This window comes from Pelecanus crispus, chromosome 4 (assembly GCF_030463565.1).
Source record: "Pelecanus crispus isolate bPelCri1 chromosome 4, bPelCri1.pri, whole genome shotgun sequence".
In the NCBI taxonomy this organism is placed as follows: Eukaryota; Metazoa; Chordata; class Aves; order Pelecaniformes; family Pelecanidae; genus Pelecanus; species Pelecanus crispus.
In genome coordinates, this window is record NC_134646.1 from 66,408,213 (window position 1) to 66,434,243 (window position 26,031).

The 26,031-nt window shown below is 37.5% G+C and overlaps 1 protein-coding gene across 2 annotated transcripts in view; it reads right to left on the bottom strand.

The window, feature by feature from the left end:
* RBPJ (recombination signal binding protein for immunoglobulin kappa J region) overlaps window positions 1-26,031 on the bottom strand; it is a 64,530-nt gene that overhangs the window by 32,152 nt on the left and 6,347 nt on the right. The window lies entirely within an intron of this gene.

A 26,031-nucleotide genomic window follows, 5' to 3' on the forward strand; every position in this document is an offset into this window, starting at 1 on the left:
TTAGCTTAACACCTTTCTATCTAAAAATAAACTAAGGCATAAGAGACTGTGCTTCTGCTGCCAGTGTTCACAAATATCCCTATGACTTGCCAAACTCTTTGATAAATGGGCATATCTTTCCCTTTATGCTTCCTGGAGTGTGAAAAAAACCTCCCCTAAAAAAAAAAAAAAAAGTGTTGGAGGCTCCCTAGGACAGAACAACTTGATCATTAAATGATGTGACAAGAAATCCCCCTGTTTGTGCAGTGGATCTGTCCTGAACTCTACAGCAACTGGTGGTGGAATGATTTGATACATTCCAATTTCACTTCAGTAATTCTAGAAATGTACAAAGTAAAAATACATAGCTATTGCCATTTATACAGTTGAGCAGAATAGAAATCTCCTGAAAAGACAGTGACAAGAACATTCAGCAAATTTTGAAGTTATTTTTCAAGACTTGAGAAATTAGACTTCTAAAGTACTGATAGTCCACTCTACATAGAGGAACTGAATAAACAAGATGAAGCCAAATTATTTTTTTTCCAGTTTAAACAATGAAATTAAAATTTATTTTTGTGACCAGGCATAAGTTCCTTCCACATTTTACTTTGTTGTCGTTAGTATACTGGTTCACTTATTTGGCATTACTTTAACTTTAAATGAAACAATCAAAACTAAAATTCCTGCTGCAAGATTTGTTTTTATATATTTTAAATTCCGAGGTCTATTGGACATGTACTTCATTTATATTTTTCTCTGTGGTATGTATCACTGCACTGTCATATTTGTAATGCATAAAGGTAACTAGAAAACCCAAACAGCTTTGCAGTTTGGCAGCAGGAAAGTTATATCCCAAAGCCTTTCTGCTTCTACCACTTATCTTTGCAGGATCTGCCTTGCTTCATCTCCCGAGCACGCCCTGCGCCTCTGATTTCCCCTGGATAACAGTGCAAGTAGGCGTGCGTACCCCACCACCCCCAACCCGTACTGTCTATGCAGTTACTCTTCTCCCCTGAGGACATCAGATCATTGTATCTGGCAGAGGATTCACCTGTCCGTGACTCACTGACTAGACAACAGATAACCTTTAAGCAATGCTCCACAGACAAAACATCATCCCTATAGATTTGCTCCCTGATTTTGTGTAGAACTATAGTCTTTGTTTCAATCCCTCTGCACATCGTAATTCACCATGAAAAGAATTAAGTGGTGCCTATTCGGGAGCAAAGGAGGCATTACGCATGCCACACTTGCTTGTACTGTGGCCAACAGATCCAATCCAAGATGAGGACACTAGTACATAAGAAACTGCATTAACACGAAAAAACCTCCCAGACAAAATCTTACACTCCCCTAAGGCAACATCTACCCGTGCAGAAGTCTTGAGCGCAGCAGATACATTCCCCTTGCACACAGGCTTACTGCTGCCTAAAAAGAGCTTTATTAACAAGGCATCTACATAAAACAGTTGCAGTTACTTAAAGAAATAAACCCTATCTTTTTCTTTAGTCATATCCTGAATATACAGCAAGAAAAAAGTACGAAAATCCCCATTCTTCAGCGGGAGAGCTAAAGCACTGAGTCATTCTGGAGATGCACAGCGTGCACAGGGTAAACTCTGATCATCTGATGCTCAGTGCAGTATCTTTATAAATCACATGCCAGCTTTCCCTAGCCTCCTCCATCCAAAATAAAGTCAATGATGTCACTGTAATCAACTTGTGAACACATATAAATGCTATCCTTAGCAACATGAACCTTCCAAATAGATGATGCAAACTCAATTTGGTAAACTTTTAGTATTTTTTCAATATACATTAGAGGAGGAGGTAGAATAGGAAGAAATTACATATTCATATTTACTTTAAGTCCATTTTTTTTACTGTCTCTAAATTAAATTCAGCTACTTTTTCCTCAAAAATGTCATCTTGACAGATGATTGATGGTTATGTACCCTAGTCTTGGTGTCAATGAACAGCACTTTCCTGTACCACCTCAGAATAATTTCAAATATCCCACAAATGTTCTTCAGAACTGAAAACACTAAGACTTGACCTACAAACCACTTATACTAGTAGACATTTTCACAGGAATAACTATATTTTAGGAAAAATTAACGTGACTTTTACTGGAATGCTGCAAACCAAATTATTTAAATAAGTGACCAATACGTACATGAATAAGGTTGATTTACATTGCATTCTTACACATCCAGTAAAAAACCTCCCTAGCTCAATAGCAATAGTCAAAGAAGTGAGAATTCGAGAACAGAATTGGAAACACAAACATTACCATGTCATAGCATTATTCTGCTACACACCCACAATTCTGAGAACTGCCTGAAGTTCACTGAAAACGTAGTGGAAAAAAGTTATCCGAGTAATAAAACATACACAAAAGTCAATATGGATGATCAATAGTTTTCACATGCAATTGGCAAAAACTCTTTAGCCTTTAGTGAGAGTGAGAGCACGAGAGAAAAGTGACAAATGGAGGCAAAGACCTAGGAGACTAATAAAAGATATGCAAAACATGAAAAGGAGATAGTTATTCTTGCTCTCTCACAAACACAGGAATTAGGAAATATATCTAATATCTGAAAAATTCATTTTAGAAAAAAAAAAAATTGCCTTGCTCTACAAACACTGTTATAACTACACTGTGAAACATATTGCTAGAGATTATTCTGGAGGCTGAAAGCATAAATGGACTCAAAGGATTAAACAGAAGTCTGACACAGAACTCCATTTGCTTCTATTAAGCATAGTGACCTATTTTTTACAACCCTGTTCTCAGGAAAACCTAAACCATGTTCCACCCGCAGCAAAGAAGGTACCAGGAGGAACTAAAAACAGTCTACATTTACCCTTTCATATTCTTTCCTTAGTTGTCCATTACTGATGACTAGCACGCATGGTCCAGTATGTATACTCCTATGAACCTGATATATTCCACAGCAGCAATTGCATCCAGCATGCCAGATTTTTAGTCACATTGCAAAACTCAAGATATACAAACAAGACATGAAAATTAAAAAGAAGTATCACATGTATTTCATTTACTGGTTCATCTGGTTTAATCTTTCCATATGTTTACAACTTCATGTAGATACCTGTGTTGACAACGCAACCTGAAGTACAAAAACTATCAGTAACTACCATGTAGAAGAAAAGACTAAGAGGCTTTTAAATTTTTCTGATGTTAAGACAGCCCATTTGAAAGTGCAAGAAACACATTATCTATGGTTTTGTACTAAATGACAGACATTGTACAAGCTGCGATTGCTGTTATTTCAAACTTTTGTATTTGACTGGCATTTTGAAAAATGAGCCAGTTCAGACATTTCAAGGTTACCTGTCAGAGATGACAGAGACTGCAACATTTTTCTTGTGTAGGTTTTCCCTGGATTTCACTGTTCTGGAATTTCTTTTTATATTCAGTATTTCTATTCCTCCTCTTTGTTTACGTCTTGAAAATATGCAGATTGATGGATAACAAAAACATAAAGGAGAGGAAACTAGAAATGTATCATAGTTCTATTCCTATAGTGGTTATTGAACAAGCTAAATATATATCATTTGAAATCCTAATTATAAGTTATATATCATTATATCTGAATGCTCGCCAAGTTCCTTTCCTTTCCTGTTTTTGTTACTTTACTATCCAAGACTAAGTGCCATTTCAGGTACTGGAATTCTGGACATACAATCAACTTACCATTTCAGTTCACAAAACTAATTCAGTGCAAGCTGTATTTCATTAGTGTTTCCCTAACACACATCACTGCAAACATGAGTGTGAGCATTAGTCACACGATAATCACTTGCTGTTGCAGCAAGTTATACTTGTTCTAATGATTCTTTTCCCAGTCCTGTATTTTCTCCAACCACCAGTTTGTATCCTATTGTGTCATGTATTTTATTTGTCTTTTGATGCTTTGCATAAATTAATTTCATTTCCACATTTTGCACTATAGGAATAACTTTTCTCCCACATCATGTCCCAAATGATTCTTCTTTTCAAGTCCATCCTTTTCATTTAGCAAGTCCCAGTCTGCCATTGAAACTTTTATTCAAACTTGTTTTCCCCATTCACAGAATAGGAAGTGAACTTACTCTTTTTACCTCTTTACTGCCCCTCAAGTAACTATGGAAATGAACAAGTGCACTAACATTAATCTTACAAGTACACTAACTAGTTTTGATCAAACTTTTAATTTTCTCACATTAGGTGAAAACATGACACAATATCTAGGGTAAGTTTCAAATGTTTTCAGAAAATAGCAGCATGCCAAACCCTATTTGGAATTCCTAGCTCGGATACAGTATGCACTATACTATAGTTTTCTATGGCTGCAGGAGTATGAATAATCCAGCCACCACGCCAGGAAACACGAAATTGCTACCCTACCCTTAATTGGTTTAGTGGTGGACATGGTAATGTTAGGTTAATGGTTGGACTGGATGATCTTAAAGGTCTTTTCCAACCTAAACAATTCTATGATTCTATGAATTTCCACTGTTTCCAGCATCTACAAAGGAGCACAACGAAAGTCTCCGTTATCATATGCCTCTACTAAAAGTACCAAACTTTTTTTCTGTTATATAGTCTTACTTTCTGGAGATAAACTTAACTGTTATGGCTGATTTCCACCCCCCCACCCCCTCCCCCATGGTACTATGTGTCAAGGCAAGTTTGGAAGGAAAAATAAATAAATTAAAATTAACCAAGACAGTCTTGCCATTTGCAAGAACAAAATTATTAAAAAAAAAAAATTAAAAATCACATGCTGTCCCATCCTGAACTTTGACTGAAAATCTGTGGTCATTAAACTGCTCTAGCATCCTCTTGCCTGGAATATGAACTTCAAATTTTTCCGGTATTGGCCTTCAGCCAAAAACATCCTTTTTACAGTCCCTGAGAAAGTCCATTCACCTTTATTTACCAAGCACAGAAGCCTTAAAAAAAAATATTTCCACAACATTCAGATAGAGGCAAACTTTAGCAATTTACCTTAAGAATTCTACCTTCACTTGGGCTAGACTGACACAGTTTTTGGCATCTAGTAGGAACAGCACAGATCTTTCTGTAAATAATGCTCCCCAGAGAGGCAAAAAGCAAAAGGAAGTTGTCAAATTTGAATACAGTAGGAGTAACAGCTGAGCAGAAAGCAAGCATGTTGGAGAGGCCAACATGGGGGGAATAACAGGAGGAGTGAGGACTGAGAATGGGAAGACATGAGTGGCAAACTAAGACTTGCTAGATGAGAAGAATGGGCCCAAGAACATTATGGGAGATGAGGCACCAGAAAACCCTGCGGCAAGGCAAAACATTCAGATTTAACTCCAGAATATACAAAGACTAGTAAAAATACAGCGCAGTTACTGTTTTCTCTGTTAACTTTTTGTGACAGAAGTTTTCATGGTGTCTTAAAAATTTCAACATTGAAAATAAAAGCAAAATACTCGTCATATATTATAGCAGATATCCATGTGCTGAGATCTGAGTTGAGCTCGCTCTACTTTCTTTTTCCCTTACACAAGGCACGGAGAGATCATCATGGGTGTTGGCAGCTAAGCCCGGTAGGCAGCACACAGCCACTTACTCCCCCGCCACCATCAGATGGGTGAAGAGAAAAGCATGAGTAAAAAGCAAGAAAACTTGTAAGTTGAGGTAAAATTTGTTTAACAAACAAAGGAGAAGTGGAAGACAACAGAAACAAAACAAAACATGCCAATCACTCACCACCTCCCACAGGTAGACCAATGCCCAGCCAGTTCCCAAGCAAAAGCTGGGTAACCTCTCTAAACCCCCCTCCCTCTCCATTTTATTGCTGAGCATGACATTATACGGCCTGGAATATCTCTTTGGTTAGTGTGGGTCAGCTGCCTGGCTGTGTCCCCTCCCAATGTCTTATGCACCCCCCCAATCACTGTTGGGGGACGGACACGGGACAGAGTGAGTAACAGAGAAGGCCTCGATGCTGTGCAAACACTGTTGAGCAAGAGCTAAAACATCAGTGTGTTAACACTGTTTTGGTCACAAAGAACACAGCACCATACCAGCTGCTATGAAGAAAATCAACTCCATCCCAGCCAGACCCAGTACAATGAGAAAACTGAAGAAAAACGGATGTTTTCTACATGGGAAACAAGTGCTGGATTTTGAAAAGGCACAGAGTGCCTGTTCATTGGAAAAGTTTCACTCCCAAACGTCCGACTGTCGAATCTTTTCCAACTGGACCTCACACTTGCTGGTGCTTTTGACTGAGCTAGCAAGGGCCTAACGTTTCTCCTGAATAGCAAAACCCATTCTTTGTTAGTCCAGTTACATGATGGCACATATCAGAGTACTTGCTGCAGAACACATTAAAGGAACTCTTTGATAAGCTACAAGAGATGACTGTAACACCTCAGTATGGATCCTGGAAACAATGCCCAGACAAGTACTCAGAAGGAAGCTTCCCTGGAAGGAAGTTACCCCATAATTGTTCACTGCAATCATTCCTGCTCCTTCTCCTGAAGCACAAACCTCTCAACATTGTCAGATATAAGAGATGGCAATCACTAATCCAGGGCAGTATAAGACCCAGAGACTGACCGAGTGGCAAGTCCCACTTGCCATAAACAAAGTTGTCAAATAAATAGGTTTTGAGACAAATACAGCGTGCTTCACATAGGCTTACTAGTGGATAGAGATGATTAAGAATACTAAATTAAATACAGAATAGAGTGACTAAAGAAAGTTTTTACTTCCTCAGAGGAGGACTGAGGGAAACAATGCTTGAAACAGGAGGATTCTAATGAAAAGAATTTCAGATTTTTATACAACCTCTCGAGAAGTTTCAGAATACACTATGCAATTCAGAAAGAACATAAGAATTCCAGTCTCTGCTGTCCAACAATATGAAGTGACAATGAAGTTTGGTGAGAGGCTGAAGTTCCAACATTTCTAATATCTACCAAATAGCTGGTATCCCAAAAGTCGTTAAGAGTGACAGGATTAGGGAGGAAGAAATACTGCCATTTCAATAGATACACTGTAATTAGGAGTGTAGCAAAAGAAACCTCTGTGCTTTGCTTAATCCCAGTTCTAAAAACACAGTCAACTGTCAGATGCAACCTTCTCCGAGACCTTTGAAATAGCCATGAAACTTGTGAAAGAATGTGAAGAGTTCAGGTCAGACAGTGAGACAAAAGCTTTTTAAAGAAAGGAATTAAAATAAGACAAGTCACCTACAGGTATTTTTTAATCATTCTCCCTCAACTTTAAAACAGCTGCTCCATATCTGGAAAGCTACAAAGTCATTCAAACGTACATTCAACCTTTAGCACAAGATGACCCTCATCATAACAGGGCCTATTGCTTCTACCATAAGAAACAAAAATACTTTTTCAAAGAATTAATTTCAAGTTGCTATGTGATCAGTTATCACAAACCTATTAAATGTGGTGTACTAGAAGCTCGCCAGTATGTGAGCTCACTAGGTTTGCCTACTGAGGTTATCTAAGATCTAGGAAAGTGAAATACCAGGTTTTCTAGTTTTATATTTAATGTTTGAGGATTAATATAAAAGTATTCCTTTTCAGCTGTTAACAGAGACATCATCTGAGAAAAGCTGAAAGAGGGATTCACGTAGCATGCTGGGACTCTATTTTCTCTCTTGCTTTTAATCCTCTATCCTCTACCCATTTCCAGCTTCAATTTGCTTACCACAGACAAATTAGTGGGGAACTGAAGAAGCACTGAGGAAAGTTCATACTCAGGGACTTTAAACATGCTTAAAATTATCAAAGTCAACATATATACAACAGTCCCCATGTACAGGACACACTGAATAGCTCTCAGGAGCTATCCCTTAATCTTCCATTTGTTAAAAACATTTCATACAGGTTAGGCAGCATACTACAACCTGCATGGTAAGACTCAGCTACTCCATATCAGCCTTCTTTTGTTTTTGCAGATTTCTACATTTAGAACAACATCTTACATCAACAGTAAAAGCAGAGCAGCAGATGCACATTTTAAAACACAGGAATTTTCTGTTAATGTAAGTATATTTTCCTGTGCACAGATTTCTGTGCAAATACAAGATGCAAATACTGAAAATATTTCTGTGCATTCACCTACACAACCATATTCTCTTACAAACATTTTAGAACACAACTCCCAAGGGAAAAGATCATCTATCACCAGGAAACATTATCCCATCTGGTGGTTTCACAGACACAAAGAGAATTCCTGCGTATTAAAAAATGGCCATTTATGATCCAGCATTAGCTGGCATATAAAAAAGACCACAAAATTTCATACAGTGGTTTCTGCTATGATTGGTCTGTGAAATACACATTAAATGTAGCTGTTGATTCACATCACTTTTAGTATTTGTTTGCTGTTGGAGATAACTGATGCATTTGATTTCTGTAAGTGCACCTTATTCCACACTGATATCCTTTATTTTTTAAATGAAGCTGAAATTAGGGCACTGTTATAATTTGCCAATGGTAAAAATGCACAGCTCAAAAACGTGATGTTCTACAGGTTTAACACATGATGAAAAAACCAAAACACCTAAAAGACACAATTTCTAAGAGATTAATGCAAAAGACATATAACTGGATATATGAATTAAGATGGAAGTAAACACAAGCAATTAATATTGCTTATGCTCAACTAGAGCATTTCACATTTATCTTTTCCATGGGTAAGGATACTGAATAAATGAGCCATATAAATGGCTAAAACAAAGACCTTCAGAAGGAAAATTTTATCTTCTCCAAAACAAAAATGGGTTCAATATCCACAGGTCTGATCATTAAGGGAAACAGAGACAGTTGTACTACCAGTAACATCCAGTGCTAAACAAACACCATACTGTAAACACAAAAGGAAAGGAAAGAACTAAAATAAACAAACTTACATTGTCAAAAGAAAGAGCAGGTGATGAAGTAATTCTTCTCTCAGCCGCTCTATATCCACAGCCTACGATTCCACACAACCTTAATTCTTCACAAAGTTCTGAGCAGATTTACTTTTCTTAGGCTACCCACCTCCATGTCCTGCACGTATTTTTTCTTTGCCCTCCACCAGTCTATAATTTAATGCCATACAGCCTAATATGACCCAGCCTACACTGTGAGCGTCCCTAACTACTGTAGCTTTAACTGCATAGCATCTTAGAGAAAAGAGTTTTTAAATCCTTAGACTACTCATACCCTAAACATTTTATGGTCTTCTACTATTTCCTTTCACTTAGCAGAACCACAGAAAATGTTGCTGTGCTACTTCCTCAATAAAAATACCACTCTGGCCATTACTCAGTTCTATGAAAGGTGCAGAAGACACTGAAGATTATGCAGATCCATTACTTTGCAGTGATATATGTATCTTAGGAATGGTTTGGGTTGGTTTTTGGTTTTTTTTTTTTGTTGTTGCTATGAACATACTTAGGTTTATGTAATGCAACATATGCAACTAAATACACAGATAAATGATGCATTTCAGAGGCTCTTATTCTTTCTATAATATCACACACCCGAGGTACAGAAGCTGCTGAAGAAATGACACCTATCTCCCCTGTTGCTCCCTCCAGGTGCAACTGCGTTCATAAGCGCGATCCTCTAGAGCTGATGAAGTCAGCAAAGTGACAGTTTCCAGATCACCCATCACACTGCAGGCTGGTTCACCATTCAGGATGAACACATGCACTAACAGAGTCACATGCAGTCATCAACTCACTCTCACTTTTGCCTCCCAACGGCACTCAGGCCCTGATTCTCATTAGGGTGTCTACTGTAATAAATATTGCTATAAAGACTTTGTCCTGAATATTAGGAGTTGAACTAAAAGCTAACCCATTTTAAAAAATAAATACAGTTTTTATATCCACACATAATGTACAAAGAGCCAACATCAGCCAATCTGTTTTGAAATACTACTGACCCAATATACCCTCTTTCTTAGCCATCCTACAAAAGGAGATAAAATTAATTAAAATCTCACCAATCGAGAATATAAGGGACATGAACAATGCTAGCGTTTCTCCTACTCCTAAAGTCCTTTTCTCCCCTCTAAAGAGTAAATGATGGGTGGTCCAACTGCACTGTGGCTCTTTGGAAGTAGGGGGCACAGCAGCCCCTGAAACCACAAAAACGGAAAGTTTTTGATCGATACACAAAACACCCCCTCTCTTCAAAGGGGGCGGGGGGGGGGAGGGGGGGGAAGAAAAAAAAGGGAGGGGGGGGAAGAAAAAAAGAAGACCCACCTGCTCCAGGGTGAATGCCACCAACCATGCACTATCACATCTTTGTACTGCATGATCCTGTACTGCTCCAGCCTATACTTAAAGAATTTAAGTTCTCCAGCACAGGGAACATGTTACGTGTTTGAAACAAGTCTTCTACTGTACAGCACTGTATACACTTTTGGCACTATATCAAATAATACTGACATAAATACAATAGAAAAAGCTCTGCTTCATTTAGTCACGCCCTCTCACTGGAAGTCACTGGTTCAATTAGAAACTCCCTCTCCCTTTTCTGACCTGCTTTCATCCTCCCACGTTGCTTTCATTATTGTCCTCTCTCTTTTCCAATCCCCATAAAAAGAAAATCATAGAACCACAACTGCAATTTAAATACAGCTTGCACCGTATCAGTGGATAGGCTCACTTTAAAACAACTTACAGAAGTAAACAAATTCACTTCTTTATGCTAGTCTCCCTACATTTGGAAAAAACTTTATCCAGTAAACCACTATATTGGTACATGATTCTAAAAATCCAAGGTCTAGTCCAAAATGGACATAATTTTAATCCAGACAGAACTCGCACAACTCTGCCACACTAAATAAGGCAAGAAAATCAGTAATCACATCTCTTTAAGAACAAGAAAATGCCTAAACGTGTATCTGGAAATGCATTTTCCCTGCTTTTGCTTTTTGCTGTAGGTACCTGCTGCAAGAAGCTACGGTAGCCCAAAGATCTCAAATATACTAAAGAACTTCGATATTATCAACTTAAAGCATGCCATTAAAATGTTAGAATGGTGTAGAATGTGAGAAACATCATCAAAAATTTCTCCATTTGTTAGGATTCCTTTATATTCACATGCTATTATTTCTTTTTGATGGACTCCCTAATAACGTTGGCTCAAATGTTCAGTGGAAGCTGCAGATTTGCACACTTACCTTAGCAACTGAACGAGTTATCAGCTTGAAAAATCAGCATGCCAACAGAATCTCAGTCCCTAAAACACAATATAATTTGGCTCAGCTATTGTAACTGCATAGGGAATGTGCAATATAAGGCTCATTAGCTTTATCTTCATCCATGCAAACCAAAAAAGAATGACTGCTAGGAAAAAGGAAAACAACTGCACATCACAAAATTGTCTACTAAAATAATGGTAAACTGCTAATACATAAAAATACTCTGAAGCATCCTTCCACGTGTAATGTCCCACATTCACAGCTTTCAGTGACAACTACTTTACTCAGTGTACAGTTATTAGGATTCTTCTTGTCCATCTAGCACAGTAAATTTCCCCCTGGATCTCACCTTGCACATCATCTGTGAATAGATATTTTGCAAGTGAACTTGACTTTTATTTCCTAAGAAAATGTCCTATGTCCCCTACTAAACCACAATTTAAGTACCAGTGAGCCTTTAAACAAGCAGCTACCTTTTCTTTTAAGAAATTAAATTTCTAAATATGGTAAGAACAGAGCTACTTGACTAATAAAGCAGTGCTTTTTACAGTTACCATCTGCCCATAATTGCAAATAAGATTTAGTCTGAAGAAGGATTTTTTTAGATGCATGAGGAATCAACTTTAACAAACCGACCGATTATTGCTTCTGCTGCCTGATTACTTGACAAGTCAGAAATTAGACACAAGATGAGACTTTTTAGACCACTTGCCTGCACATATAGGAATCTTCCACTAATAGTATAGTATCTGAGGATTTGCTCAACCTTGCTTTCAATGACTGAATGTCTGCAGTGTTCAGAAAACAGTTTCCTTTCTTTAAATATACCTTCCATTCTTAACTGGAAGATAAGCATTCATCTTCTGTGCAGAAGGCAACTTAAAAAAAAGTGAATAAAGAAGAAGCACAAAAACTTAAGGTTCATGGTTTTCTTTGAATTGCCACTGTTCACTGTAATGCCAAAAATACGTAATACAAGCAGAATTTGTGAATGATTTTGCAAGGAAGTGGTAAAGAACCATACTAAACTTGCAAAGGAGGAAGATTCTTAAAAAGCCAGCCTAACCTCACTAACCATAAAGTCATATATGTATTTCTTTTGAACACCTCTTAAAGAGGTAACAGGTTCTTGACAGGGACAATCACTGGTCAGCTCAAAACTTCTAGCCAATGCTCTATTAAAGTAATAGGTTAATTCCTCTTCCATGTGCTTTTCCTTACTCTATACCCACATAAACAAAGGCGATTCATTACTACAGCGACTCCTTCCTATCAGCAGAAAAACAAGGAGACTGTACTAATTAATCTGCCTCTAAGGTGCTTACTGCCCTGCTCCAAGCTCCTCAACCAGCACCAGCTGCAGAGCTCAGACCTTCAGAGGGAGCCAACTCAGCCCATCAATCTGTCACATCACTAATACACTGGGAAGCAGGAGACACAGGGAAATCAGTGGTTTTGATTGCAGAAAGCTGTTCTGTCACCTCAGCAAATTCAACTTTAACAGAAGCCAAAAAAGATCACACAGGAGCAGCTAAGCTTGTTTTCTCTTACATTCTAGCAAGCCCTAACTCTCATGGAAAAGAATTACATGTGAGAAAATAAAACACAAAAGAATTCTGTAACCTAGAAAGTTAAAGAAGTGTATGCACTCTACTATTCTAATCTTTAATGACCCGAGTCAATTCTTTCCTTTTGTTTAAGGAAAGTGACTTGCAAAAAACAAGTCCTAAGCATAATTAAGAGACCTTACCAGCAGACTAACATCCTTAGTCAAAATTTAGCCTAGGGTAGTTATAAGACTGTCACCCCAAATGCAGTCAGAACTTAATGCAAAATGACAGCTAAGTATACTAACATCTCTAAGGTTTAAGCAGACCAACTCTGACAAGTCTTGCCATGGCAGTTTAAGTCACCACTGTCTCAAATGCCTCTCCCACCTCTCTGCTAGGTCAGGATAAGCAAACACGTCTGCGTCCCAGCTGCTCCAGTTCACAGTTGGACTGTGGCTTCACAGGCAGCTGAGCTGATTTGTCACCACCAAACACAGGTCGTGCCTGCCAGCTTCCCACCCTACACTTACCCACCCTTACACACCAAACTCCAGCACTTGTCACACCTTTCTACAGATTGATTCAAATCAGTAACCCAGAACAAAAACTATCTTTTGGGGGAGGAGGGGAGTGAAAGGAAGGAAGGGAAGCGAATTTTATTGATTCAGTCACGAACCCGGTGAGTGCCAGCACCACCACAACGCAATCACCAGAAACACTCAGAGGAGAATGTGACCTCCCACTTCAGCAGCAGTGCACTTTTAGAAATCTGGTGCCTCCATAGCTTCAGTTTAGACCCACTTAGTTGTACTTTAAATAATGTAATTAAAAACAAAAATTCATACATTCCCTTTACTGATCTTTTTTTACGAACTGTAAGCTCTGACAGCAATAGTATATACAGTGCTTAGCCCACCAAAGCAAAACTTTCAAAAGCCATTTTTAAAACTCTAGTATATTTTTCTACTTCTAAACACCACCTTTAGGAAATGGGGATGATTCCCTATCATCTCCTTCCCCCAGCAACTCAGTCAGTTGAGTCAACTTTTTATATTTTAGAATATTCCTTTTTGGTTTTTTGTTTGGGTTTTTTTTTTTTTTTTTGAAACACAGTATTATTACAGTCTGTACCCTCTCCTTTCATTCCCTTCCTTCCTCCAACTTGCATACTGCTGTAATCCTTCAAAATGCAAAATGGAAGCAGCTCCTTCTGCTAGAGTTATATAAGCTTACTTCTATACAACTATGTCTCATCCACTGATTCTAGACTTGTAAACCAATTCACAAATGGTATCAGCATGTAAGTAGAGAACAGGTTATCAGCTCATAAGCAGGTTTCCATGCACACAGTAATTTCCAAATTGGCAAACAAAATTCATCTCTTCAGTAGATTAAAATGACAACACAGAACCTGTGAATACATACACTTTTTAACAAAGACGTATTTGGCACCAACCTGTTTTACAAAATTACAGGTTTTCCTAGATTTCAGATGTTTTCTTATTGCATCACCCAGGAATTATGTGGTTACACTAACATTAACTGGGCGCAGTTGCAAAATGAGCTGTCAGTATCCTAGAATTAATCAATCTCAAGTATATTGTTTCGTAATTAAGCTTATGAATACATCATCCCATGAATATAAAAACAGCAGCAATAAACACACATCCCAGAAAAGAGGGAGAATTAGAAGGCACTTTTTCAACTTTCTAGGACAGCTAAATCATTTGGAGGCCATTCTTCATCCTCAATCTTTTTCGCTGTGGTTGTGCCAACAGTCTCCAACTGGGGAACATTTTATATAAGCAAATTATTCTTAAACCTTTAAAGTCACATAACTAGCCAGCAAAACTTTTGGTGATATTCCCTCTGCAGTTTACAAACCTGTGTTTTAATAAAAACATGCATGTTTTAAATTATTTTAAAGCTTTGGATTTTTTGTTGTTGTTGTTCTTGAATTGATTCATAAGTAAGTTATTTCTATGTTTCTAAGAGATTAATTTATACTTCAGCTACAGCCCCTGCAATAATTAATAGAGCATTCCCACACAGGAAAGACGGAGAAATCCAGATTCCCATTTAAGAAATACTTGACTACTGAAAGACAAAAAGAGGGTATGTATGAGTATATTTTTGTTTAAATGATATAAACTAGAAGTTCATTTCAATTACTGCTATTTTTAATTGCAAAACTCAAATATTTAGAAACAAATTGCTAGAGAAATATTATCTCCACAATGCCTATCGTCAAATACAATAATACTTTTAATAACTGTTGTGGTAAATGGGTCAATGATCCCTGAACAAGATAATTAAACAGACACTCCAAAAATACACTTTCACCACACCTTATCATAGTACATTTACAACAACCATACGAAAAGATTAGATTACGTGTCTGGGATGTCAGCAGGCTAACTGGTATTATAATATTACAGTTCTCTTACGTAGTTACACATGCTCCTATTGTGCCCAAATAGCTGTCATGGGGCATTTTTCATAAGAAAAATAAAATCTGCAGAGCACAAATGCAAAGCAGTTATTATTGTCCATTTTTTTAAATGGAAATCGTGTGATTCATACTTAATTCAAGTAGGCTTGCTTTTCAGGTTTGTCAAGTTTAAACTCCACACAGATGCAAATTACTGGTAAAACTTCTCCCTGCATCTTAATGAGGTACACTATAAACTATGAAGCCAACTTGAAAACAAGAATGTTTCCGAGACAAATTTTACTTGACCTAGGTATTCTCAGTGTTTAAGGAACTAGTATTTTAAGAGAAAGTTTTACCCAACAGCACTTAACTTCTGCATGATCTTGAACCTGTGACTGCTACAACACTTGTATCCCAGAATAATGCCTGGGCTGGCACAAATTTTTGTGTAAGGATTTTACTGCATGATAAGCGTGCCTAAGCAGCGTTGCGAAGACTCCCAACTGCTGAGCTCTGAACCCAACCTCTTTTCAAAACATTGTCTCATCCTTTCAAGTACATTCAGGCCAGAAGGGAAAGTAAATTGTCAAAACTGTTTTGAAGTACTAAAGAACCAAATTTTAAGAAGTCATTTCAGTTAGCAGCTACCACCGTCTCACTCGTATCTCAACCTGTTTAAAAATGATTGCCAACACAGGACTGCTGAGTGCATAGTACGTGGAACACAGTAATCGATAGGGAGATTTCCTTCCCACAATTCCTGCCTACTGCTGCTTTCAACAGGGCAGACTGAGCTCTCCAAGAAAAATGGGAAAATCACAAATGCGATCATTAAGGTTCAGCAATCAGACAGATAAGCTGAACATGCAGATGCCTGTGCAGCCAAGATAAATGAACAAAAAAAGTCTTATCCTAAAGAAAATCAGGGGATGACCTATATTAAAAGTTACAGCTTAGAACTCAGCATTTTAGAGAGATGGTATCTTTTCTTCCAAGGCATTAATGCGCTCTGGAAAATACGGACACACTAATGCGTCCACAGAGCAGACTTAGTATTCTACTAACAGCTAATACTCCCTCATTGCTTTAGTTTCCCAGTTTACTAAAAAATGAAGCTTATGCTATAAAACTGATTAGCCATTCTTGCAATAACTTTGGAACCCATAAATCAGTTCTAACTAAGTTTAAAAATAAGAAAAGAGTTTTTAAAGACAATTAAGTTGCTATGAGTTTTATGAAAACTGGAGGCTGGACAGACATTTCCAAAATACCAATGTCACTGAAAAAACCAAGCAGAATTTGGAAATGACATACTGTTTCACAGCTGGTCACTTTGCATATGCCATTTGGATAGATAGTAAGCATATGCCTTAGCTATACTACAGCTACACTGTGCCCATTAGGGATGAAGGAGCTCATGGTATTGTCCTGCAAACTTTCCTCACCATACAGGGCACAAATGTATAGGAAACACAAGTTCTTTAGTCCTGGTGCTTATAGGACAGCTTGGGGACCAAAAAAAACCCTGTTACTTGACAGTAGCATATGCAAAATGCAGTCTAAAATGCAGAAAATTCAGAATGCCAATTTTAAAGCGCTTAGATTATCTTATATGGTTATGGGCAAGTTTACATACTATCAAAACAGCATTCACACGTATAGAACAATACCAGCATTTCATCTTACAAGTCTTTTCAATTTGTTACCTACGTGCTGTTCACCCAGGCGTAAGAAATATAGAAACCAACTGTTTGCTCTACAGTCAGATTGTAAGCAGAGGGTCTCCAGAATTTCTAATGACAATAATAAATTATGAAATGCAACTTAACTGTTGAGTTACAGACAATCATAGGGCCCCCGCCTTAAGTGGATTTTTAAACAAAAAAACCCACGAGTTTCATACTAAATTTATGACTATAAACCTCTTGGAACAGGTATCAAATTATGTTATGTTTACTAGCCTGAAGAAAGCCTAATAAAACATTCTGGCAATTCAAAGATAAACACCAGAAAAGTATTTCACTGTGTAACTTTTTTTTTTTTTAAATTTATTTTCTCAGTGGTTCACAGGTTGTTCTAACAATTTTTGTGCCAAGTTACCTACCACATTAGCTATGATGGTGTCTAGCTCTTTAAATAGATGGTATTGCTGTGGGGACAGAGGAAGAACTGCTGGACTGTTTCTATGACGAGAAGGGTAGTGGGAGAACTGAAATGTGAGCGGGAGGTTTGGAAGCCTGAGGTATTTTTCACTTCTGTTTTGTATTTTTTCCATATACACAGGAAACTCCCTTGGGGGGAGAAAGACCAACTTCCCTACAGCTAAATACAAGAACATGTGTAAAACAGAAAAGCCATATAGTCTTCAATGTTTCCATACCCTAACAAAAAAAAAATTTAAAGAATCAGACAAAAACTTCAACACTGAGATAGCGAAATCTAATTTTCACACCTCCAAAATTTCTTCAGACAACAAAGTCTTTGCAGTAGTAGAAAATTCAAGAGAATCAAGAGACAAAAGATTAGGATGCCTCCACATACACACGCACACATCATCATCTACCTTCGTATTTAGAGAGTTCATTCTCTTCCGCAACCCCAGACTACTGTCCAACCATTCCCCTCCACTCCCTTTTGCTGCTGCAAAGCAAGCGAGGCAATGATGAGGAAGAGGGGCAATGTTAAGACAGTCCAACCAGAGGTGCAGGGCCTGCTACTCCCACTGCTAGTGGATGCAGGGGTTATTCTTATCCAGGCCAAGGCTCCAGCAATCCATTTGTCCATTCCAACAGCAGGATTAATGGACAGCTGAAGAAGAGTAAGAACCAGACAAGCCTAAATGGTACTTTCCCTGAACATTCTCCTGTATTTTCAGTTCAGGGGATTTCTGAGCCCAATGTCGATGCCAGGAATGAACACAGCTTTTATTAATAACTGGACCTCACATGGTCCAAGCATACTGTAGACAGTAAAGGACACATACTGTGTGCTTGGAGACCAGTGAGGCAGAGAAGAGACCAAGGGAGAGTTCTGCTATAGAACAGGGCTACACTAGAGGTGCAAGGGAATCACAAGGCAACTTGGCGTCATCAGTATGATCAGCCTCAAAGGGTCACCCCACCCCAGAACTAAAATTCAGTTTTAATACCTCAAAGCCAGTTTCATACTGGAGTGACACTTAAAAAGCCTGCACATCACATGGCTCAGAAGCTGCAGACACTCACCTGTGACCAGAGCACAGCAACAGAATGCCACAGCTCTCTGAAGGTATGCACAGAAAGCCAGCTGTCAAGTGCAGTATGATAATACAAATGTTTATTAATAAAATTAACTACAAACAGTAAGAGAAAGCATAATGAATCTCTACTAGTCACGTATTTGCTTTTCAGAAAGCTAATTTAAATAAGAAAACAGAGCTTCTACATTTGAGGGTCCCAGTCAGTTTTGCTTTGGTACCATGCAATACAGCCCTGCTACCAGACGTTTCTAACTTTTGAGAACAAAATAAGACTTTTCTTTTTTTAAAAAAAAAAAAAAAAAAAAAAAAAAAGAGAAGCTGCAGATCCAATTGAGGTTTTTGGGGGTTTTGTGGGGTTTTCTCTGTTTTGTTCAGTTTAAATTTTTTTCTTTTCCCCAAAAGAAAGGATTTTCTAGTTTTCCCCAGAGACCGGCAACTACAAAACACAATGTCCTTTAGGAAATATATCTTTGTTAACTACACAAACAATGCCATGACAGGCACCCAACAGCTGCTCAGCTACGATACTTTTAATAGTTACAAGATCTGGTCAACCATGCCAGCACACCTTGGGACAAACCTAAAGTAACTCACCATCAGAGCACCACTCTTCACAATACACAAGGAATATAGAGAGGTCCCGAAAGCTCCAGTTATCCTAACTGGTTTTGTAATGAAAACCAACACAGTCCATCCCTTCAGGTATACTAGAGCTCCTGTTAAAAGGGCTCCCTGAACCTGCACGCCACCCGACAGGTAAAGTTTGCAAGCAGTATGGTTATAGGTGAATACAGGCAACTTACAGGAACAACACTGTACCAAGGCCTAGGGCACTTTGAACTCAGAGCCCTACAGAAGATGTTTCTAACAGCTACAATTAAGTGTAGACAGTGTAGAAAATGGACAGAATAAGGAATCAAGAGGACTGAGCCAGAAAAGCAAAAGCAAGTGGACAATGCAATAAACGGCCTCAGGCAGAAGAAAATGTAGTGGATTCCATTACAGATGATTTGGCAAAGGAGAAGCCGATAAATGACTCGACTCTTAGGAGAACAGCATGCAGTTAATTTCTGTCTTGGAAGCCAAAAGTAAGCAAGCAGCTGAAAAAAAGGAAGAGGCCACAGACAGAAGGAGCAATGAAGATCTGGGACAGAGCTTAAGTGCTTGCTTCCTGTTTCTCCAACTACGGTCCAGTGTTGCAAGACTGAATGTTTGAAGGTTCCTTTTACCAAAGGAGAAAGGTTGCACACATTGAGCCTGGCTGGAATTACTATTCAATTCTGATATCCAAAGGACATGCCTATCTGACATTTTAAATTTTCTTGCAAAATGAAGGAGGGAGGAGTGCTTTAGCCAAAGGGCTACATGAGTGGCTTAATCACTGAGAGTAAACTGAGGCTCACTGTTGAAAGAAAAAGTGCACCAGTGTTACACATCTACTTCAGGAATATCTTGATAACCTTTCAAATACGTATTTTTTGTGAGCAACAATAGCAGACAAGTTCATGACAAGTGTATCACAAAATCTACGAATGATTTAAGATTCCTTCTCTGATGAGAACAACAAATGTAGGAGAGAACTATTTCAATCAAACTGGTAGTTTTTTACCTGTATTAAAACACCCCAGTATGAATACTATTTCTCTAAGGTTCTGAAAAGGTAGTAAGAAAACCAAATCTAATGTTTGTATTCAACCACTGAACCAGGCAAAAAAGAAAAGTTACAATTTTACACAGAAAGTTACACATGCTCTTTTAACCCATCTTATGTTAGGAGAAACTTTCTGTATAGTAAATATTAATTCAAGTTGTATAACAAAGCTGTGTAACAACCAACCTGAAGTTTATCTGCATACACACACACCCCATTTTGGGCAATGCTTATTTACAGAATTTAGCTTTCAAAACCTGGTCTCAGCTTTCCTTTGTTTGCTTTCATCACTTCAAAAACAATCCTTTCTCCCAGTTCTGTTGCTTTAGAACTGAACCATGTTAGTAAGAACAAAGTGTCCTGTTTCCTCACAGCTTTCAATATACTCCCTCCAAAGCCACTAGCAACAGATTGCAGTCTCTGAATTCAAAGTTCCCATCCCTCTTGGAGTAGCAAAAGGATAACAAAATAGTAATAGCTTCCCATACACTTCTAAGATGAAGAGGATTGAAACATGTCAAAATAGAGAAGGGTAGTGAAAGGAAGTAAGGAAACTCTTCCAAAATAAAGTGATCTTCAACTACGTCTTCCTCCTACCCCTCCCAAAATACATTTCCTGCCTTCACAATATTAATGCTTAGGATCTTTCTTTGGCTTTCCCCATATAACTTAATTTTCTTCAGCTCTCTGTATCAATGTTTTGTCTTTTGTTACACAAGATATCTGGGGTTCTTGAATTCTTTAGATTCTATTTTCTCTCCAATCCTCACCAGTTCTGCAGCTGGGAGACAAGCAGCATACCAGTGTTTGTTAGACATCCCCTCTCACGATCAAAGGCATCGATATGGCCAAGTTCCAAAAAACAAGGAACAGGGCTTGGACTTGACTTAAAACATACAGTTGTTAGATTATCACATTGGTTGAGTAGTAACAGTGACTTCCCCATTCTGTAGATAGTGGTGGTGATGCTCTAAGCATACCACAAGCCTTACACGGATAGTAACAGTAAAAATTAAGGGGAAAAAAAGGAACATGACAGATCCAGAGAAAGAAGCAACACTGTTGGCAAGTACTGCTCTGGACCAAGTGAACACAGACTGCCCACGAACAAAGAGAATAGGGCTTATACAGAAATTTCACATAAAAAAAAAAGGGAGAGAAAATATTGTGGTGTACTACTTCATTTAAAAAAAAAAAAAAAAAAGAGATATGTAGAAGCAAAACTAATTGAGGGCTGGTCACAAAATTCAGTAGAGAACAAGACCGAAAGCAACTAAGTAAAATAAAATACCCAACATTATTTCAATATGCTGTATATATAACAAGAAGAAGCAGAATTGACTGGGTCTAAACTGGAATCAGAAGAAAGGAATGTCAAGCAGTGGCTATATACATTTTTCAACTAATGTCAAAACAAAAAGGAGAAAATATTAGTTAGGAAAGCAATTTGGACAGTCGTAGAATAGTATCTTCCATCTCAAAAAGTAGTACCATTACTGAAGGAAATTGCCTAAAATCAGGACATTAAGTAGGATAATACTGAATACAACAGAGAAATATCAAAAGTGCCACCAGTAAAATTTATGTTAATAAAGTAACTTAAACAACAATATCCACGATTTGAATCCTATGTACCAGAAGCACAGAAGAAAACTTCCAATAAGCAAATAAGTCTTTTATCTCTACAGAAGTAATACTCATCACTGCGTAATAATTTCTAGCAAACATAGGTCTGTTGCTTTTTGGGTTTTTTAAGAACTGTTCTAACCATAAAAGATAAACTTTCAAATTTGAGCTGATGCAATATGACTTTCATGACTGTGCAAACTGACAAGTCTAACCAGTCTACTGCTAACTTTAAGTGCCACACAGCAACAAGGTGAAACAGCTAAGAGTCAGTTCAGTTTTTCCAATTGCTTGCTAAGTATTGACAATATTGGAAAAAAAAAAAAAAAAAAAAAGATTTTGTCCAGAAAAACTATCTGGATGAAACACTGGAAAACCACTGGATATGTCCAGAGAGTTCGTTCTTATATATTTTATTTCCATATGGAAATTCAGCTTAGACTCAAGGAACACTCACACAAGGACTGGCTTCAAACTCTGCCTTGACAGGTACCTTCAGCATATTGTCTGATGTCACCTTTTATTTAGTGCATTCTCAAAAGCTGCACATAGATGCAGCAGCTAGTCAAAAAGAACAATAATTATCCTTACAGCCGAAGGGATCCAATAAAGAGTTGTCCTATACTTTCAAGTAGCCTTTAACAGTTGCAAATGACTGCAAGAGCCTGGTCCACTTTTCCTTTGCTACCATTTGAAGTAAGATTTATCATTTCAACAAGTTAATTGTGACTAAAGCTTCTCAATAAGAGCTTTTTCAAGCATTGTTTCGTAATGACTCCTTTGTTTTGCCTGTTAACTGTTGTGAAATACAGGTATTTTGCCCATTGCAAATAAAAATGCACAAAGTTCTGACATTGGTTTTAGCATAGTTCTCACATTTGTTTTAACACAGTTCTTAGCATTTTTAGAGTGCTGCTATCTAAACATAAGCAATGCAAACACAAATATTATTTAATGTATTATCAAAACTGACATGAACTGGCCAATGTCTGTATTATAAAAGAGATATTAGAATAAGTTTTTACGCCTTAACTTTCCTCTTTCTAATGACCTTTATGGCAAAAAAATTACTTCAGATCTGGAGAAAGACCTATTTTCTATCTCTACATAATATGTTCTTCTATCACTCTTGCAGACAAACTAAGAGGCACAGTCATGTCCATAATCAGCAGCAAAACAATGAAGCCACCCTTGTAAATTTAGCACTTATATGAAGATCTCTCAAACTTTTACCTCATGATTGGGGTTCAAAGTTAGTATAATCTGTGCTGACTGAAGAGTTTGTCGCAACGCATCAAGCGTGCTGCAAGCCTCTTCCAAAGAGGAAGCCCGATCCCAAATACTTATTTTGATTAACTGCTCTGCATAGCTTATTAATGACAGATTTCTAATACACATGTAAACAAAACAAACCAAAACCAACACCAACACTAAAAAAAAAAAAACCCCAAATGGAATGCAAAAGGAAAAAAAAACAAACCAATACCAACAACCCAGGACTCACTGCTGGCAAAGAAGTGCTGAACAGCAGAAGAAAAAGATTTGGCCAGAAAAATATTTGGACAGAAAAGACACGTCCAAAATAGTTTCGCTATATCCCCCTCACTTCTGGAAGATATTACATTATTAAGGATTTTACTAGTCATCACTGTTTATCTACTACAAAACTAAAAGAGCGTGTAAAGAAACACACACATGCAGAATAACACCAGTCTTTCAGTAAAGCTTTTTCTTTTCTGAATTCTTACACTCACTGCTGAAGCCAGAGCTGGCTGGCTGATTTGGAAAGTGGTAAATATTTTGAATTTTAAAAAGAAATACCTATACAGAATAATTTCTTCAGTAGTATAAAGACATGGGTACAGCACACTGCAGTGCCACTTCATTTTTCTTCATGCCAGATTTATCCACTGGTCATGCCCTATCCATTGCTTTTATGTCTCAATTATGTAAGAGCAGCATCTTTCTAGTGTCTATTCTAATATCCCTCACATTACTGAAACACATTAATTATGAATACAGCCACTCCCAGTCCTCTTTACCATACCTTTCTGTTACGCAGATTAAAAACCTAAGAAAGTCTGATATCTTCTGACCATCTTCCACAGTCTCAGTAAGGAGAGAAGACATGATGCCACCTGTCAAAACCCAGGAAACTCTGAACAGCGAACGGCCCATAACCACACAGAGCAACAAGAACCGAATCAGGAGACAATAATCCTATTTCCACCTCTCACAGACGCTGTGTTTGACCTTGGCAAGTCACTGTTTTTTTGTGCTTGTTTTTTCATGTTCAGGACATGAAGGGCTTTTACGCAGATGGCTGGAACAACAACAACAACAACAGAACAACTGAGCAAGTTTAATTATTATTTATCCTATTATGCCAGTCTTTAGAACTCTTCCGCAATGGCATAAATTCAGAGTGAGCGCAAGCACCTCTGATTCTCTAGACCTTCATTTTGAAATTCCCTTTATGTAAGAGCACCGGTGAAAGCAGTAACCCATTATCAGAGATTCCCCCACACACACTCTATCAAAAACTGATAAAAGCTTAGTTTCACAAATTCTTCTGCTGAGCAAACAAGTTTAACCTTATTTTCTGCACTGGCAGTTCCTAATCCACAGCTTGCAAAAGAAACAGTGCCTGCAACATCCTCTGTCACTGCTCCCAAACAAAATTAAAGTACAGAGTTAAAATAAGAGCTGCCAGGAAAAAGAAAGTAGGATATTGCCTAGAGAGTATTTTTTACTCTGTGCCACTTCTATGGTCCGGCAAAAATTAGGGACCGTTATTTTACAGAATCCAATTCTCTCTCTCAGGCTTAGAAAATTCTAAATTTCATGGCTGCCTGATCAAGTTTCATTCTGATACCAAGTTTCCCAGTAATCTCCCAAAGCACCACACACTGGAAATATGCCACAATTATAGCTTTGAAAAAAAAAAACCAAAGTGCAGATGAAACAATCTACAGACCAAGCAGTGTTATCAAGAATACCAGTAGAAAGACTTTTCGCTGGCACATACAGAAAAAAGTCTACATTTGTCCATACTCATAAAGGGAAAGTTATAAATGTTCATTCTGCTACTCAAATAACTATAAATAATTAGATTAATAATCAAAAGACTGACTAGGACCCATTGCAATATATACCCTTGAATCTCACCTATCAGAAGTAGAAAAATTAAATTAAGTAATAGGTGTAATCACATGCTGAGCAGTCGAAAATGACCACTTGCCAATACAGCTTGTTGCCTATTACAACAAGTGTTTTGGATCTTGAGTATACTGATTAAATGGCACTTCATACAAGTTAGTCATGCAATTACAATGAAAAGGAGATAGCTCTTGCTCCTGAATAAAAAACAAATGAGGAAAAGTTATACCTTAACACAACCACCTTAATGTCTTCATGTTTTACAAGTGAAGCAATGCAAACGTTATTTAAATAATTACAGAAATACGTACTTAAATTCAACAAGAATGTTTTCAAGACTTATCTACAGAAAAAGACATGTTCAAAAAAGAGCCTCACAAACTTACTGAAGAAACATGCTCTTGACTGAAATGTTCAGATTGCTTTAGAAAGAATAAACCATGCCTGAGCAGCATGCCATTCATCAAATAATCTGATTAATCAAAATAGTAAAACATAATGATTGTATCTTACAGTAAAATTTTATAGATCAGTCAAGCTTTTAAAAAATTACAAAAAATATTAAACGGAACACAAAAATAGTGTTTATCCTTGTTAAGTTATAGCCTCTGTCTATTGTAAGGATGTAAAACTGTGACCTTAATTAAGGATTTCTCACACCGTACATACTGGAACCCCTCCCTTCTTTCCTTTCTTGGTAAAAGTTTACCACTGCATATATGTAGTTTATGCATTTACAAGCAAAAGACCATGAAGATACGTGGCCATATATCACTATCTGGCTAACTAAACTCTACCTGAAGAGTATGAATTATTTTTCAGAAAATGAAATTATTTTAAATAGTAGGCATAGGCTCTGAAAAGTGGCCTATGATGTCACATAGAAACAGGCAATGAAAGAGTTTCTTTAGGTTGTAAAGGGTACTTAACTTTTTTTAAAAAACAGGTAGCAACCACAAAATACATACATACATGCAAATTATGAGTAAAGAGCACCACAACATAAGTAGAACCCCAGGAAATGAGAAAATGTCAAACTCTAAGTTTAGCGCTTACTTTTCCAAGACCCAGTAAGAATATAATGATATGGAAATTGCTACTTTCTATTAATAATTTTCTTTTCAAAGAAATTTATCAGCTGTTTCCTTTTCTGAGTTTTTACATTGGAAAGAGATGACCATAA